The sequence below is a fragment of the Amblyomma americanum genome, chromosome 1, assembly GCF_052857255.1.
Source record: "Amblyomma americanum isolate KBUSLIRL-KWMA chromosome 1, ASM5285725v1, whole genome shotgun sequence".
In the NCBI taxonomy this organism is placed as follows: Eukaryota; Metazoa; Arthropoda; class Arachnida; order Ixodida; family Ixodidae; genus Amblyomma; species Amblyomma americanum.
Window position 1 is genome coordinate 386,431,803 of NC_135497.1, and position 17,470 is coordinate 386,449,272.

The following is a 17,470-nucleotide window of genomic DNA, read 5'->3' on the forward strand; positions in this document are numbered from 1 at the left end:
CCTCAATTCAGATTATTAGGAAAACTAGAAGTTGGAGCCTTTTTTGTCAAGAGACATTCTTTAGGTAGTAGCATGTTGTTTTAATGAACATGCAGCAAACATTTTTCACTGATAAAGCTAGGGAATTTGATAGTACGCACTCAATGTGCACACTATTCTTCCCAAACCAGCAATAAACTCGTTCATACAAGAGCAACCACTGTGGTGAAGACGTAGAAGCGAATATTTCTGGTCTTAAATAGAAATGCCTTAGTTCGTTCACAGTTGAAGGAGCCCAAGCAAAAGAAAAAAAACTGTAGAAAATACAACCGCTGTTTCTTTTGTTGTTGTTGCGATTGTGTGTGCTGGTTTTATTGCTGTTTTGTTTCTTCCATGTGTCTGCAATATTTTTTGTCACCTGTGTGAATCCTTTTAAGGTATAGCCCAGTCACAATCCTCTGCACACCAGTAAAGGGCGGAGTAAACGGACGCATTGCGTACACTGTCAGGACTTCAGCCGGAAAGTTTCCAAAGGAAGCAACTTCTTTAATCCAGCAAATGTCAAGCATTCGTTAATTTTCTTCGCTCTCGCTTTTGCCGTAACCGCATAACCTTGATTTAGTTTATTCAGCAGGTTTAGTGAGCTTTTTTTTTTGAGCACTCATCTGGACTGCGGAACCACGTGGGTGAACTTCATGCGGCTTAAGGAGATCTATTTGCGTGCGAATGGCCTTATCCCGCGTTTTGAGGGCCTATTCTTTCAGCACATGCTGATCCAGATATACGCGCTACAATTTCCTGTATATCGTCTGCATACGATGTATCATATTTTTTGTCTAAAATATGTCTGAAAAAAAATATTTTCTTACGACATTGTCTGCACTCGATACATAGCCCGCAGAGGTAAGGTATGAAATTCTTGTACAAAAAATATGAGCACCCCTTTACTGCTTAACATGTTTCAAGGACACAAAAAAAGCGTGCGTCGAATTCAATTTTCTCAGTTGACATTCGAATTGAACAAACGTACATATTTTGTTTTTACCTACTCATTTTTTGTTGCCCACTACTGTTCGAATTCAGCTAAGCGCATACGTTATACAAGTCAACTCTTGATGAGTTGCCGCGTGGTCTACGTTCATAAACAAGGGCAGATGTGCTAGCAATATTGTTCGAAATCGAGATAGCATGTGATTTCAGTGAGACTAGCGCCGGCAGCAGAGGCCCAGGGTAAGCATGAATTCAAGGAATTTCGCCATAGTATGAATCGCGTTGGCATGGCGTACTACTTTGACGGTCTTGAAAAAAGTACTGTGCAGTCTACACCTGCATAGAAAGCGCACCGGTTCAAGATTTAACACTGAAAGACGCAATGCCCTCGGACTGCAGACCGGAAACAGCTGTAACTCATTACCGGAAAATTTCATTTTAGCATGATATCGTCATTCATGCGAAGGATCCTAATCAATGGCGACCATGAAGGCATAAAGGAGGGCTAAAGTAAGACTGCGAAAATTAGTTGCTATGAGTGGTCAGATAGGTATGCCTGATGTTGCTTCCGATTTTTAATTTGTAATTGGAAGAATGCAGAGTTAATCCCCTTTCTGTTAGCGAAGCCAAGCATCACCGCCTCTTTTTGATTATTTACGGATACACGAAGAAATACACCATTCAAACAAAAATGTCTTCATTTGTGCTTACCCTAGAAGACAGGGTTACCAACACTCGAGGCGCTGTGCAAACGACTGCAACTTTATATCAGTCCCCAATCTTATTTAGTCCATGAGTTATTTAATGAGTGTAAGGTATCTTGACGGGATCCTTCCTTTCTGGTTCCTTTTAAATAACCGTACCTGGCGTGATTGAATTAGTAAATGCTTTTCCCGCCACTGAAGCAAGCAGGACGTTCGGACACCCGTTTTTCTTTATTCTGTCCACTTGAACACTTGTGGTCGCACAATTTTTTAACGCTCTGCATAATGCTAGAATAATCAATGATCCGTTCAACGAGTTTTCAGTGGGCAGAGTCATACATCGACGCTTTTTTCACCTCTTGTTGTGTAAGACTAGCAGGTGCGGCTATCAGCTTCTTCATTTTGATAGTCTAAAAACATAATCTTGGACTTCTGTGGAACTTCGAAGGTAAAATATACTCATTCGAAAACATTTCTGTAGACGTTCATAATTCTCTCGGGTTCACACTTCCACTCTTTTTCACTGGAAATCAAAACAAGAATTCATCCACATATCACAAGCATGCTAAGACGCCCTTAATTTCCCAGAAATACTTCAAAATATGCTCTCACTTAGCCATTCTGACGTTAGACAACACCGGCGCATTGCAAGAACTTATACTGATTCCTTCAGACTGTACGTAAAATTTTTCATCAAGCTTCACAAACAGAGATTTTAGGTACATGTTCGTAATACCCAGAAAATTTGCCACACTGCTTCCGCACTCAGTTTGGAATTTCATGCATGCGAACTTTTCTATGGACCCTGCTAACGCTGCGAGGATAGCGGGCTACGGGATATTGAAATACATGTATTTGAGATCAAGAGACATAAATGTCACCGGCACATATTTCTTGAAAAACAGGAATACTTCTTTCGAACCAGACAAGGTACGGGTTTTCAACCTGCAGTTTCGACAGATCGGCCTCTATGTACCTTGTAATTGGCATTGCCATGTTCTTTTGTCCTCAATTCCTATACAGGTCTGTCCTAACAGGCTTCTTACTGTATGCGACTAACAGAGAAAAACGGTCTCAAATTAAGCTCTGTGCCCCCCTTGACTTCCTTTGAAAGCTTTTCCAAGCCCAGTCTCTCGCATAACCGCATCACTTCTTAATTGATTTTCTTAAGCTGCTTTTCTTATTTTGAAGTTCTTTCCTACTGATTCTAAGGCTTTTGTTCCACGCCCTTCTCCAATTCGTCATCATGACCAACATCTGTTGGTCATGATGAGGGTTCTCATGTTAAGGTTCCCTCGAATTCGGCAGATGGAGCTTTAGGCCAGGTTTCTTGACGCCACAGGGTTGCCCTGCTAGCTAGGCCCAATTGTTATTTTGCATAAATACACTTAATTGAACGATTAAAGCATTCTGCGATGCCTGGTTTTGCAACAACTTTTATCAGGCTGTGTGCAGCATTGGCATTGTCTCACAAAGTGCGCTCAGTTTATTTTTGGCGCTGAATCTATTTCCTTGAGAAGACTGAACTCGAATTTCTTTTCTGGGCATCCGTTCATATGTGCGAGTATTTTTCGAGGACTTGTTCAGCGGTTTCAGTTAAATTACAGCACTCCCATTGGCTCTCTGCCTCGCACGACAAAAGGGCAAAATGCACCAGTGGACAAACGGTCGTGAAAGAGGATAGCGAAAGATGGAGCATCACAATGTGTCCATGATGGGGGTAACAGCTGGTAAAACATGTTTTTGGCAAGTCGATTCTTTCTTTCTTGAAAGAGTCAGTGTACGAGGGGAGAATCAAGGATAGAAGGCACACAAATAGCGCCTCGGTTTCTCCTGTTTCGTGTGCTGTCATCATAAAATATAACAGGGAAAAAATAGCTGAAATGCCAACAACCGAAAAGAAGGCGTTAGGCTTTTTCCCTTTAGTTAAGACCTCGTTTGGGCATGGCAGGGTGCCACAGCCCTGCGGAAAAAGAGCGGAGGTAAAATGCCTTCGCGTGCACTGCCTTGCAAATTTAGTCAGCAAGTTTCACGCGCAGCATTCACTTGCGTGAGCTTTCTGCCAATCTATTAACGTTGTAGCGTTAAGGCTCCCATTCAGCGAAGAAACCGGCACCGTTGTTAGCGCTGGCGTGTCGAGAAAATCAGGATTGGGCGAAAAGGTCGAGGCGTCGCAACAAAGTGAACTATCGCGGGTGACTCAAACACCCCACAACAATCACGCAGAAGTGATGTCGCCAGTACACAATTTCTCATTTATGTACAGAATGGTGACATTTTTCCGTTAACATTACGTGGAACCCCTCAAGAAAGAAAAGCAATTACGATGAAACGAAGAATGGTTGAGCCGGGATTCGACCCGCTGGCCCTTGCGTCGTGAGCCGGGCGCGCTACACCTTGGGCTTTGAGGACCGTTCATTGGATTAGGTTAAAGAAATTCCTTATGTTTCTTGTAAACAAAAAAAGTAAAAAATAGTACGTGTCGGATTCCTTGCTGCTGAAGGGACCTATTCACGTTTTCACGTCATACCCTGAGGCGGAGCTTATGAGCCGCCTCAATGTTTGTCTTTGGTGTGCGTGCATAACACGCTTGCTTTTTCTTCAGAGCTTGGTAATTTTTCACCGTCGTTGACAGCTGGATCTTTGAAATATTGCCTTGTCGTCTCCTACGCAGTTGTTATCCGGCATCATGGAACAACCTGAACAGCGTAAGGATGAGAGTGACCACTGGGGTGCATTTTAATGTTCACAAATAACAAGCTGCCCGGAGGTTTGGATGGGTAGAAAAAGCGAATTAATGAGAAATCGACGGTATCAACGGGTAAAGCATGTCGCTGCTGGATAGCTCAAATCAAGGAAGAGAAAAATCACCATACGTACGTGAGTAAATTTTAAAAAAGTTACAACTTTGCCCAATTAAGCACATCTATCTGTATGAAATCACTCGGTCTTCGTTAAACATTTCCTGATACGCGATTACCGGTGAACTGCGTCTTCCTTTTCCCAGCAAGCAGCTCTGCTGTGGCGCGATCGACACTACCAGGCACGACTTCAAGCGAGCTATGAAATGTGCAAATGCAGCATTGTCGACCGCCGAAATTACACCAAGCAAGAATTTCATGGGCCTTATCTGCTTGTAATGTGCATCAAAAGCGCAACCGTTACACAGTTAACAGAAAAGCATGGTTACTTCAGCCTCAGTAGAAGCGTTTCAGTAGAACGCTGCTGCGATAATGTAGCATGCGTCAGTGCTTATACAGTCGGGTGACAAATTGGAGAAATTATTGCTAAAAAAACTAATGTAGTGTGCCACTAATGTAGCTGTACATATCCCATGTTGGACAAGATACTTAATTCGTCAGTAGATTTAGCTTGTGCCCATTTTTACCGCCCTCGTATTATGGCAGATCAAAACTTTGGTCAGCTACAGTGACAGCCTTTACATGTGAATAAAACTTTTGTTAACAAAATATAAAATGACGCAAATTGTCAGCAATGGTAACACCTTTAGACGTAAAAAATTTTGTAAAAACCTTCCATTCTTTCTGTTGTTTTTTGCAATTCGTTCCGGATCCAAGGCTTACAAATTCTAGAAGAATCAGTTCTTTTCCAAACTGGAGAGAAAATGCTTCTGACGACAACAAATAAATCCCCCAAAATTTTCAGCATGCAGTGTTTGTATATTTCGAAAAGTAAACAATGTGCCAATCTACTTTACACAGTTCGTTTCACAAACAAACACGTGATTCATGGGTGCTAATCTGAGACAGAGCCACAGGCTGCAGTATACTCTGCTCTTTGACCTAAACAACAATTACCAGGAAGTAGCTGAGGTACCATCAATAAACACCAGAGTTTATGTCAGCGAGGTCATAGTTTGTAATAATTGAGCCTGCACTTTCGGTCTTTCTAGGCCTTACCAGCCAGTACTTCCATATGCAGCTGTAGTGACCTGATCTTTTTTCCTACAAGAGAGGGCTTCCGCGTTCTTCAGCTTGGGGTCCGCACTTATTGTTGCCTCGTTTCCTGCAATGCAAGCGCTCAGCCTGTTATAGCGGTGAGATTTGCTTTCCGCAAGCGTAACACTCAGCAAGCCCCGACCGTGACGAAGAGCTTTAATGTGCACTAATAAATGAACCAAAACCACCGACCATTATTTGAGCGGGTTTAATTTCCCGCTCCCCTGAATCCTCCGCCAGGTGCATAGAAACAACCATTGAGCACCGTGGCCACCTTCACAGACAGACTGGCGCAAAGCGTCTCGATACTTAGTACGGTCCTCACGTTTGCCATCATCGAAACGTGCACCAGCTTATCAGAATACTCACGAGTGTCGAGTTCTACTAACACATACAGTTCTGCTATTACAGTACAGACCACCAACACCCGCAATAATGTGTGCAGATCTAATAGGCAGCTCTTTCCAACACTAAGACTTGTGCAATAATGTTCGCGAGAATCTTAGCCTTCAGATCAGATATTAATGAAAAAAACAACAATATTCAGCACCTATGACAGGTTGTCAGAATCAACAATATTTCTGTTCAGCAGCGCCCATCCAAACACCCTTTCACAGATGGACTCAAAATTGAGACAAAGTAGAATGAAAGAAGAAAGGCCAAACTCATTCGCTTCTGTTGCACCTCTGACATTCCGGAACCAAAAACTTGCGCATTTTAATAGCGTAAGTTATATAAAGGAAAAGCTCAAGGAACAAAGGAGTTTTTCAGCTCTGGTAACAAAACTAACTAAGCTCTCGGAAAAAGAGGTCAGGCAATTTTCCTACGACAAGCTCTATATCAACTCAAGCAAATGTCTCGAGATTTTGTTTTTTGATGTTGTAATCTCTATAATTTTTATAATATATATTTTTAACGCGATAGCATTAAAGGCCCCGTTCTCTAGAAAATCATATGTCGGCGTTGCGAACGAAAAATCAGGAGCATGGCTCTGGCAGGTGGTAAATGACAACTGACATGGCGGGGCACACGTTGTTCGTAGGGTTGTGCGAAGTCACGTGACATGACCGACTTGGCAGCAGCTGCCAGCCCGAGCTTCTCAAATCTCATAGAAGGCTGAGGGGTATCGAACCCTCCAGCACCCTTCCATTCCGAGTCGTAGATGCTCCCCCTAAGCCAGGCAGTCACGGTCGTATGGCGTGGCTATGCGGGGCTTTATATGGGCGTTAGCCCACTAAAGCTACCCGTATGCCCTTAAGACGGAAATGTTGTCTTTTTTATTCTTCCATTCATTCCCCAGTACTTATTTTCTACTGCCTCTGGCCTCTCTCGCCTGAAGTCTCCTTTTGGTCTTTTAAGCCCTCAGCTGGTCTAAGCTGCCAAGCGATGGGCGTTTTGTGCATTCTCAGATATTCAGTTTAGATTTAGTTTATAGGGGTTTAACGTCCCAAAGCGACTCAGGCTGTGAGAGACGCCGTAGTGAAGGGCTTCGGAAATATCGACCACCTGGGGCTCTTTAAGGTGCACTGACATCGCGCAGTACACATGCCTCTAGAATTTCGCCTCCATCGAAACTCTACCGCCGCGGCCGGGATTGAACCCGCGTCTTTCGGGCCAGCAGCCAAGCGCCATAACCACTCAGCCACCGCGGCGTCTAATTTCCCAGATATTCGTTTTCTATCTTTGTATTCTGCATTGTGTTTAATGACCTGTGCTATTCATTTATTATCGCAGAGAAAAAGATGTCTGCTGCTTCGCGTGTTACTGACTCGTTCTTACAGCCAACAGGCGCAATGTCCAATTAGTGTCAATGTTGGAAGCGACAGTTTAGTGTGCAAATATATGTGCAGTTGTTTTACTTTCGGGCTTGCTATTTTTTCTACCCAGCTCCTCTAACATTCGCGATAAATACTAATCCAGAACTTCTAACCTAATTGCCGGCCAGCGTTACTGCTGAAACAGAAAATTGCCTCGCCGAACGCGTCTCATCGTAAATGTGAAAGTTTACCGAGTATGACGTGCAATGCATTTCTCGCGACACTATGTGCGCCTCGAAAATTACAACTGGCCACTGTGGCTGACGCCCACGCGGGGTATATAACCGCGTGCGGCGGCGGGGAAGGTCCGCCGGAACTACGTAGGAGGAAGCGAGGTACAACAGCTTCGGCCGATTTTGAGAACATCTTTCTTGTCACCTCAATGAAATTTCGCGCCTTTCTTTCGGAAAAAAAAGAAATGACTCCTAAAATGTGGTTTATATTTTCCCCTTCTATCTCTGGCAATATTTATAAAACCATGAATTACGTGTTAAACGATTTTCTTTCCAGTTGATGTGAAACTCTAATATGGGCATGGTGTATTCATGTAATTTTCACTATGATATTCAGGGGCTTCCGACGGTAAATCTAAACTTTAATGTAGCCACTTCACGTACGCTTACTCTCACAGTCTGTTAGCACTTGTACTTAGTGAGGCTGGCAGCTATCGATTTATTTTATATATAGCCTAAGAAATATTCCAGGTGTTATGCGCGAACTGAGTAAGGTAGGGCCCATTGTTTTCGGGCTGCATATTTTATATGAATTAGAAAGGTTGGGATGCTGGTTCTATTCTTTCACATGAGTTACGATTCAAAACCAAAAAAAAAATCGCACTCGTGAGGAGTGGTGCAAAACAATTCAACGTCTTTTTTGTTACCTTCTGGGTGTCTGAAGTATTCTCCGTACCGTTTTGATGTAACATTACAATATAACTATACTGTATTTAAATGCCCTTGTTATTTCGTATACAATTACTTACAGAGGGCCTACAATAAATTAGAAATGGTTCACCATCTACGCTAATTAGACAATCCATCATACACACTTTAAATCCCGAAGGAAAGTTAGCCGCCTCACCTTGTTTGTTCTGTGCCCACAAAAATGCGATTGTCGAATTGCGTCAAACCTCATTGGGCGAGGAGTGCCGGACGCACGCAGGCACACTCACTGGCACCAATTTTCGCCAGCGCACATACATTTAAAAATGCCTTCTTCCTCATTTTTCCCCAGAACTGTATCAGAATGGAATACTTAATCTTCAGACGTTTTTCACTCAGGTAATATTGCATATTGCAACAACATTGAAACGTCGCCTCCATGTTTAATAAGTTTTTAGTTTTGTGTGAAGACGCCTGTATTTGTTTCGTTGCTATATTTTTTTTTATTTGTTCTCCTCTGCTATTGTATATGTATCTGCTTGTCAGTTCTTTTTAAATGATATAAAACCGCCCCTGCAGCTTAGAACGTACATGGTTTATATTATTTGAATTAACTAAATAAATAAATAGGTATAGAACTGGGTGTTTTAAAACTCTATTGAAGCTTTTTCTCTGCGCATCAAAACTGCCGCTTTTCTGTGGGATTCTTCTTTCGTTAAAATTTAAGCAGCGCTAACATTTAGGACGAATACACAGAAGACATGACAGGACGGGCGCTGACTCCAACTATGTTTATTGAACACGTTTTTTTCGTAGAACATATAAGACAAAACGAACCGTGAGCGCATGCGCATCTGCGACAGACCACAAAAAGAAAAGGCCAAGATGACAACGATGACAGCTAAGGTAGATTAATGAGGGCGGCACGCATTCATTTTGTTCAACCGGAAAATGTTTTCCGTCACCGTTATTAAAAATTCTGCGTATCGACGTATTATGCTGTGAAATGTGAAATGAAACACTGAGCGCACAGCAGATAGCCTCATTCACTACAGAAACGCAGAAGGCGCTTTGAGCTACAAAATGGAACCTGTTCTACGGTCCTGCCGGCTGCCGATAACTAAAAGTTTATATAAATAAAGATTTCATTAATTACAGCGATTGACAATACGCCTTGCGAGAAGAGTTGTAAATTGTAAATCCCGGGGTTTAACGTCCCGAAGCGACGCATGGGGTATGATGAATGCCGTAGTGGGGGGCGCCAAATCAGCTTAGACTATCTCGAGTTTTAATATAGGCAAGGAAAGAAAAATGAGAGGCCGGTTACAGCATTTATCTGAAAGCAGCCAGTAGTCACCGAAACCAAGGAGCGTAGGGGAATGTTTCTCGTTTTTATTTGTCTGTTTAATTGGTGGTGTTGATCAATGCGGTATCAATAGTAGTGTTACTTTACCGCGGAAAGATAAACAAAGACATAGGGGAAGTCGAATCCAAACCATGACAACCGAATTTCGCGCCCCGTGCTCTAAAAACTGACCTACAGCCGCGGCTGTCCACTCGACTGCTTTTGAAAGTGTTTATGTTGCGTGCAAGCTAACCTTGAGTGGACTCATCAGCGCCATCCTCGTTAGAACAGAGGATTTAGTGCGTCCTGTTTTAGAACGAGTGTCACGCTGAACGCGATAGAACGGTCACAGCAGAAGCTGCGCAAGAACCCTCTTTTGCTACCAGTGTCAAGAAGAGGGTCAGAATCGAGGCCGTTGTTAGCCTATATATTAAGCAGACAACGAAAAGTAAATGAGGGACTCGTTAGGGCGCACATATGAAAGAAGCCAACAGTCACCGAAACCAAGGAGCATATGGGAATGTTTATCTTTTTTATTTGTTTCTAATTTTCATTTTTTTTCGAAAACGCGCGGTGACATATCGCACAACACAAGGGAGCTTTTTGCATTTTGCCTCCAACGTACTGCATGAAATACATCTGACGCACCCTGGAATTGGGCGGTCCCTCGCAGCCCTCACGTGACTCTACTTCACCGCTTGGCCGGCCATAATCGGGCGTGATCGCGGCGGCGGAGCTAGCACCGTAATGACGTTGTCTGCTTCAGCGTTGCGCTGCGTGCTGCGACGCAGCATTTCTGTTTTAGCGAAGTCTACACTCAAGTTCACCTGTTACAATAACGACCGCTAAAATGCCTTGCGCCGCCGAATATTCGAAGCAACGGCGTCTCCAGTCTCCTTTGTGCTTATTTTCTGCATAACCTCTTGAGGAAGGACAAGGACGTATCAAGCAGTTTAACAACATTTTAGCTGTACCAAGAAGCCTTTTCTCTATGCCACACCTTATTATTTGTGTCAAGGAGAAGTTAGTTGCGAAATTTAGACTACCGAAGACTTCCATTCAGACGAACTGCTTAGGACCAATTCTCGGATAAGATGAACGGTGTGGGACCATTTGGATGGCTTTCTGTATGACTCGACGTAAAAAAAAAAAAAACTTAAGGCTAACTGTGACGTGTGCCTTTCTGATAAGACGAACTTTTGCAGCGACCGCGAATCATGGCAACTCTGCGCAACAGCCCCTACGTGGCGTCCGTGCCGCACTTATCAAGGAAAGAAAAAATGTTAAAAAGTCTAGGCACCTAAATTTGGTGGCATGCTTTCTTTTTACAATGATGTTGAAGACACTATTATGCATGAATCACCTTGTATTCGCCTAAGGCTGCTAAATAATTTATAATCGAATTTTTCCGGCATGATGTTTCGATCTCGGTTTCATCAGCTGAATTATGACTGTGACGTCAACCTGTATTTGCAGGTAACGTGATACATAAAAAAACTGCAGTATAATCGCAGCTTCTATGTTAGTTTCCATTCAGGCTCTTGCGGAAGGTTGGCTTTAAGATTGCAGTGAATTAAAACGATGAAGCACCGATTATATAGCAGTTTTTCCATGCCTCACGCGACCCATAAGCACACTCTGACGTCATAGTCATTGCTTGCCTGTTGAAATGAAAACAGCACCAGAAAGAGAATCAATTAAAAACTATTAGCGTTCGCAGGAGAATACCACCTGGAAATCCGTGCATAATAATGTATTCCTCAACATTACAAACATATAACGCGCGCCCAACAGTTGCGTCTCCATATTCCTTTAATGCTTTTGCTCAAAATAGCACATCCTTCAAGATATCTTCCCCGCGCCTTCTCACAAAGCTGCGAGAAAGCCATTTTGCGGGATATGGCATTCTTGGGGAAGTTTTTTGGAATGCAGAAAAGGCAGATCACCATAGTGCCTGCATCGCGCGGGCGTCACGCATATCGCATTGCCTTCCACAGATTAGAACACGCGCATGCGCAAAACGTACCCGTTCGTTGACTCGGGGCTTAAAAACACCCGTCTGCGCTTTAAATTTATGCTCTGTCGCAGCACGCGTTGTCGCGGAGCGGAGGTGGCCACATATCGGCGCCGTGCACATTGGCAATGGCGTACAGAAAGGCGCGCGTTCTGCCTACTCGCGCAATTGGTAACAGCAATGCAGCAGCAAGAGTGCTATGAAGTAAGATTGAAAGCAAAAAAGTTGAGTATCTCCTTGAATCTCACCCGCTTAGCTCAGTCTGTAGAAAAGGCCAGTGGTCTAAGTCTTAACATGTTCTTTTACGCTAAAACACATAAAATGTAATGTCCTTTAAGAATTATTTTTTCGGAGGCGCGCACTTGGCAAAAATCCGTCTCTGACTTCCTACAGAAAAGTCTAAAACAGCTAGTTGTTGATAATCATTTCACGATAAGAAATTCCGGATGTGTAATTGATTTTCTGAAGCAAAATGAAGAAAAGAACATGGTTGCCTTCTCAATCGATGTAAAAGGTTTGTACTACCTGTTTCCGAAAAACGGATTGTTGCAGTGCGTTCAAAGATGTATTGAGAACACTGGACCTATTGCTTTCCAGAATTCAGTGGGAGTAAGTGTTGGGGAATTTTTAGAGCTCTTAACTATGTATCCTAATTCCACTTTTATAATGTGCGGTGATGACCTGTTTTTGCAGAAACAAGGAATATGTATAGGGTCCAGCATTGTTCCTTTGTTAAGTGACCTATTTTTAGCTGAACGTGACAGAAGGCTTTTTGCCTGCCTTGAAGACGTAGGGGTGTTAAAAGTTGTTCGTTTTGTGGATGATTTTTTAATCTTTTTAGACACCACTGCAATCGCCCTCGATGAAGCGGTAGGAAGCGTTTTAGATCATTTTAAGCATAGCTTATGTCCACTTGTCGTCCCGCATCAACTTCCTGAGAACGGTAGCTTACGCTTTCTCGACATCAAGTTAACTTTTTTAAAAGACCACACTTGCTGGATTTATCATCCCCGGGATGGAAAAATGCCCTTACCTTTCAGTTCCGCGCAATCAAAGCTCATAAAAAGAAACATAGCTCGTTTAGGGTTTGTCAACTGTATAAAAATGTCATGCGAACATGCAACTGAAGAAATCCTTTTCCTGCAGGCCAACAAGTTGCAAGATGTGGGTTATCCGTTGCACGTGCTGGTTTCTGGGGCGGAAGGACCTATCAAAAAGAAAAAAGGAGAAGTCATGTCTCAGGAAGAGCCGGAAACGACAAAAGTCGATTAGAAATTTGCAGCCATTCCTTATAAACAGAAGCTTTCGCACAGTCTTAAAAAAATTGACAACAGGGTAAACGTTGGCGTGTTGTTCTCTGCCCCTAATAAGCTGAGTTCACTATACAAGCTTAGCACATCAGAAAGCCCAGGAAAAACTGATTGCACGATCAGGCATCAAAAGCCGTTCGCGAGAGGCACGAGAGGTGTTGTCTACAAAGTGCCATTATTCTGTAGTAAATATTATATAGGCCAAACGGGAAGATGCATAAATGAGCGATTGGGTGAGCATGACTATGTTGTGAACAGTAAAAAAGGGGGGCACATGAGCATTCATTGCCTAAAATGCAAAAGCAAAGGAAAAGAAGAAAAAGAGGGCTGTCGTCCTCTTTTTCACAAGTGCAAAGTCCTGTACGGGAACAAATGTCAAATTACGCGCGAAATTGTTGAGGCGTTGGAGATAGCGCGAGCTGGGGATGATTGTGTAAGTGCTCCGTCAATTATGCTCTCACAAAAAGAGATGTCCTATCTTTTATCATTCAAGTGTGACTCTCGATGACTCATCTTTCACTACTCTGTGGTAATGCCTTGCAGGCATTATCGAGAGTATAAAAAATCTGTTTCTTGCATGTAATAAAGATTAGTTGGAAGTGAGTGCTCGTGTTGTGTGTCTTATTCTACGTCCTTGTTTTTTGCGCTTTTACGTTCAGCATGGTAAACCAGCTCGCCCAAACTCGGCCTTTATTGAGATAAGAGAGGTCCGGCTACCATGTTGGACACCTTCGAAGGTGTCGGAGCATAGTGGAAAGCAAAAATCAGATAATACATGCTCAGAAACAGAAATAGCGGCCGCTGTGGGATACAGCGAGAAAAAAGAGGCGGTGGAAAAGAAAACCAGACCAATTCCATTTGCATGTGCGATATATGAGGGTGTTTCATGCTCTCAGTCCTTAGCTAACATTATGCATAGTGCAATATATGCTCTATTTGCCATTATCCTCTCCTTGAAAGGCTGTTTTAATTGTTGATTTCATATGATATATATATATATATATATATATATATATATATATATATATATATATATATATAAGCAACTGGCGTGCTTGCATATCTTTTTGGGGCACTTGGGTTAGGACGAAATTCTGACAAGTCAAACAAATTTTCTCTTCCCTCAAGTTTGACTTGCAATGCCCCACATGGACCCTTATTATAAATAAATAAATGAAAGAGCGCATACTGTATTCAACAGTAAAGATGATAGGTCTTCCTTCTTCACACCTCGCTTCTTTCGAGATGCTCGTTTATTTTGCGTTGCACTCGTAGCATACAGCCAGACGATGGACGGACGGACGGTGGCATACGGACGAGCAAAGCAACCGGGGCCGAATAAATGAAACAGTTCGCTTTGAACCGGTTCACTCCGCCGCTACATCATTTTGACGTATACATGGGTGGGGCGAACCTTGTGGGAGGACGCGAGGGAGACCGCAGCGAATCGGCGATCACACGAGCTTTTTTTTGCGTTCCCGAGAGGGAGCTACTACTTTTTGAACTCGCGCGGGAAGTATATTATAGTGCAGAAGTTTTACTGCTACCGTTTTGGTGTGATCCGCTGACAGTCCCAGCGTGCAGAGGTTGCCGTTTTTGGTCTGCACAACTCACTGCGCCAGTTTGAGCTGCTAGTTGAGCTCATAGAGCATTGTAGTTGAAGTTGGATTAGTTGATCAATAAGCACTGCAGAAAAAAGCGGTGCTCGTAAACAGAAGCGGAACGAGGACATGCGTTGAATAAATTTTGATATGAACATGGCAGAATATTTACATTCCACCTAATGAAAAAAGAGCACTAACGAGAAGGAGACAGCACCCGAAGTAGCGCGCCATTACAGTTCTCGTCACATTCACGAATCGCACCTCGCTGTCCTCTACGGATGACTGACTGGCTGCCACTTCGCTGCTCAGCTGCCGTGGTGGCACAGTGCTTATGGTGCTCGGCTGCTGACCCGAAAGACGCGGGTTCGATCTTGACCACGGCAGTCGCATTTCGATGGAGGCGAAATGATAAAGACTCGTATAATTTGCAATGTCAGTGCATATTAAAGAACCCCAGGTGGTCAAAATTATCCGAAGCCCTCCACTAAGATGTCCCTCATAGCCTGAGTCGCTTTGGGACTTTAAACCCATAAAAAAAACCAAACATTCCCTACTACTTTGTATGATGATATATGTCTTTATCAGCTCGCGAGTAAAACTTATCCATATGCTAATCCAAATTAGTATTTTTAGCTACAAACGTGCAGCATCCCTTTTTGCCCACTCCTGGGACGAATTTAACGCAACTGATCCAGGTAAATTTTGCTGCAAAAAAACGGGAGCTCATTTACAAATACGTAGACGCAGGGTACCTAGCATTTCTCATGGTTAACATCACAAAGAAAGGGAGTATGGCTCAGTGAAAAGCAGCACCACATAGTAAACGTTTCATTTTGACTGACCCAGTTAACCGACAAGGCGCAGCGCTGGCAAGAGGCCACCGATAAGTGGAACACTGTGGACTCTTCTGCTATTACCGCGGCGAAACAGCGAAAGTTCTTAAAGAAGAAAGTCTATAACGCGCGCCAATACGATGCGTTTATGATGATACAGAGCTCGATGCCAGCGCTTTCTTATCCCTTCTTTACTAAGCACGTACGGGTGGCGACACTCGGAAGGACGCAGGCACATCTCGACAGCACCTTCTTCATCATTTTCTGCCCGTATCACAGGCATAAGCCGGCCCCCAGCACGCTCAAGCCAAGCAGACCCAGTGTCTTCCTGCTAACGTCCCCTCGCGAAAATCTTATTTCTCTCTCGTCATCGCAGCCCTAGTTGGTCCAGCTGTTAGGCGGATCGCCAGCATGCTTATCCCTTCCAAAGAATGAAATGCCGCATAAAAGGATTATCAGGCGCCGATAACGATCACTCAACAGCGCGCACACCAAGGAGCCAAACGGAAGAACCACCATGTTTACATTGAAGCGAACGCCAGCGTCTCGGTTCCGCAGACGGCCGGCTGACCGATTTGCTTTTACTTGATTGACAGCTCATGTGACATGTACAAACACCGTGGTCCCGCCTCAGCGAGATGACACGCCGGCGGTGGCAACAAGCGGCTAATCGTGTGCGGCTGCGCGCGGCGGCCCCCCAGGAAGCGAACCTGTTCCAAATCGAATCGTCTCATGTATTCTGCCCTGGACATTTATAACGCCTAAAGAATACTGTACAGGAACAAATGCACAGAGAAGAACAGGGGCTACGCAAACAGCTGCCAAAGCTGTCACAAAAGTGACGCTCGAGCTCCAAGCTCTCTCTGCACGGCTTGACTAAAGCGGAGGCCTATCTACATCGCTGCGCGAAGCCTGATCTAGAACCGCGTAACAAGGTGCAAGACGCTCTTAAATAACGTACTTGCATATTTCCAGAAGTGGGAGAGGGCACTGAGAGAGAGGAGAGTCGTCGCAGCACATGCTAAGCTACGTCTTCCTCCCCGTGTCTTCTCGACAAGGCTGGAACTCTCTAACACCTGTCCGCCCGCACCCCGTTTCGCAAAGGTTGCGGGGGGAGGAGGTCCTGGATCCTCTGCTGGGTTGCCCTTATAGCCGCGTGCGCCTTCGGGAATGTTCGGGAGCGTCCTTTTTCTTCGAAGCACCGCAAACGCCTTGCGCTTGCCGGAGTGGCCCCTGTTAAGTGCGGGGCTTCTATCCCGTAGCAGGAAACCGGTGTTGGGGGATTACGCTTCTATCCCACCGCTGCCACCAGTTGTTAGATGCGGGCCCCTGTTTCGCCTGTGCCGTCTCTCGCCAAGGTCGGTGTCCCCGGGTTCCGGATCGGGAGACTGCTGTAGTGGGGGTGACGAAGAGGTGAGAGGGTCTTCGAGGTGAAGAAGAGACTGAAGGGTTTATTTACTTTTATACATAGATTGAAAGAGTGAATCGGGAGCTGGTGATCACACGCCAGATCGCTGCATAAATAGGGTCCCCTGTCCCCAGGTCCTTAGTTGGGGAATTTAGTTCATTAAAAATGCGTCCAATCACTGTGACGTCGATCACGTGTCCAGTCTTTAGGGTCCGCCTTCCAGGACGGCCCCAACAACACACTCTTGCCACTTCTGGCAAGTTATGGTCCGCGCTCTCCAGGCAGCACTGATGAATAGCACGAAGGGGGTCCCATGGCAGGGTCGAAGGTCAGTCACCTGCACTTCACAGCGGTAGCGTGGAAACTAAAGGTTGCCACCGCAGTTTGCAGAAGGTTTCATGTGGAGCGTGGGAACTAAAGGTGGCCACTGCAGTTTGCAGAAGGTTCCACGTATAAGGAAAAGCACAGTCTAAGACGAAGTTGTTTTTGAAGCACGAGGATTCCGGCGACGTTGGCCTAGTCAAACCCGGCCGCATTTGCCACGGCTCATTTGCAGTCCCGCCGCTCGCCGGCTCCCCCGTCGTCCCCTCCGGGAGAAACATGTCCCGGGCGGGTCCGGCGTTGAG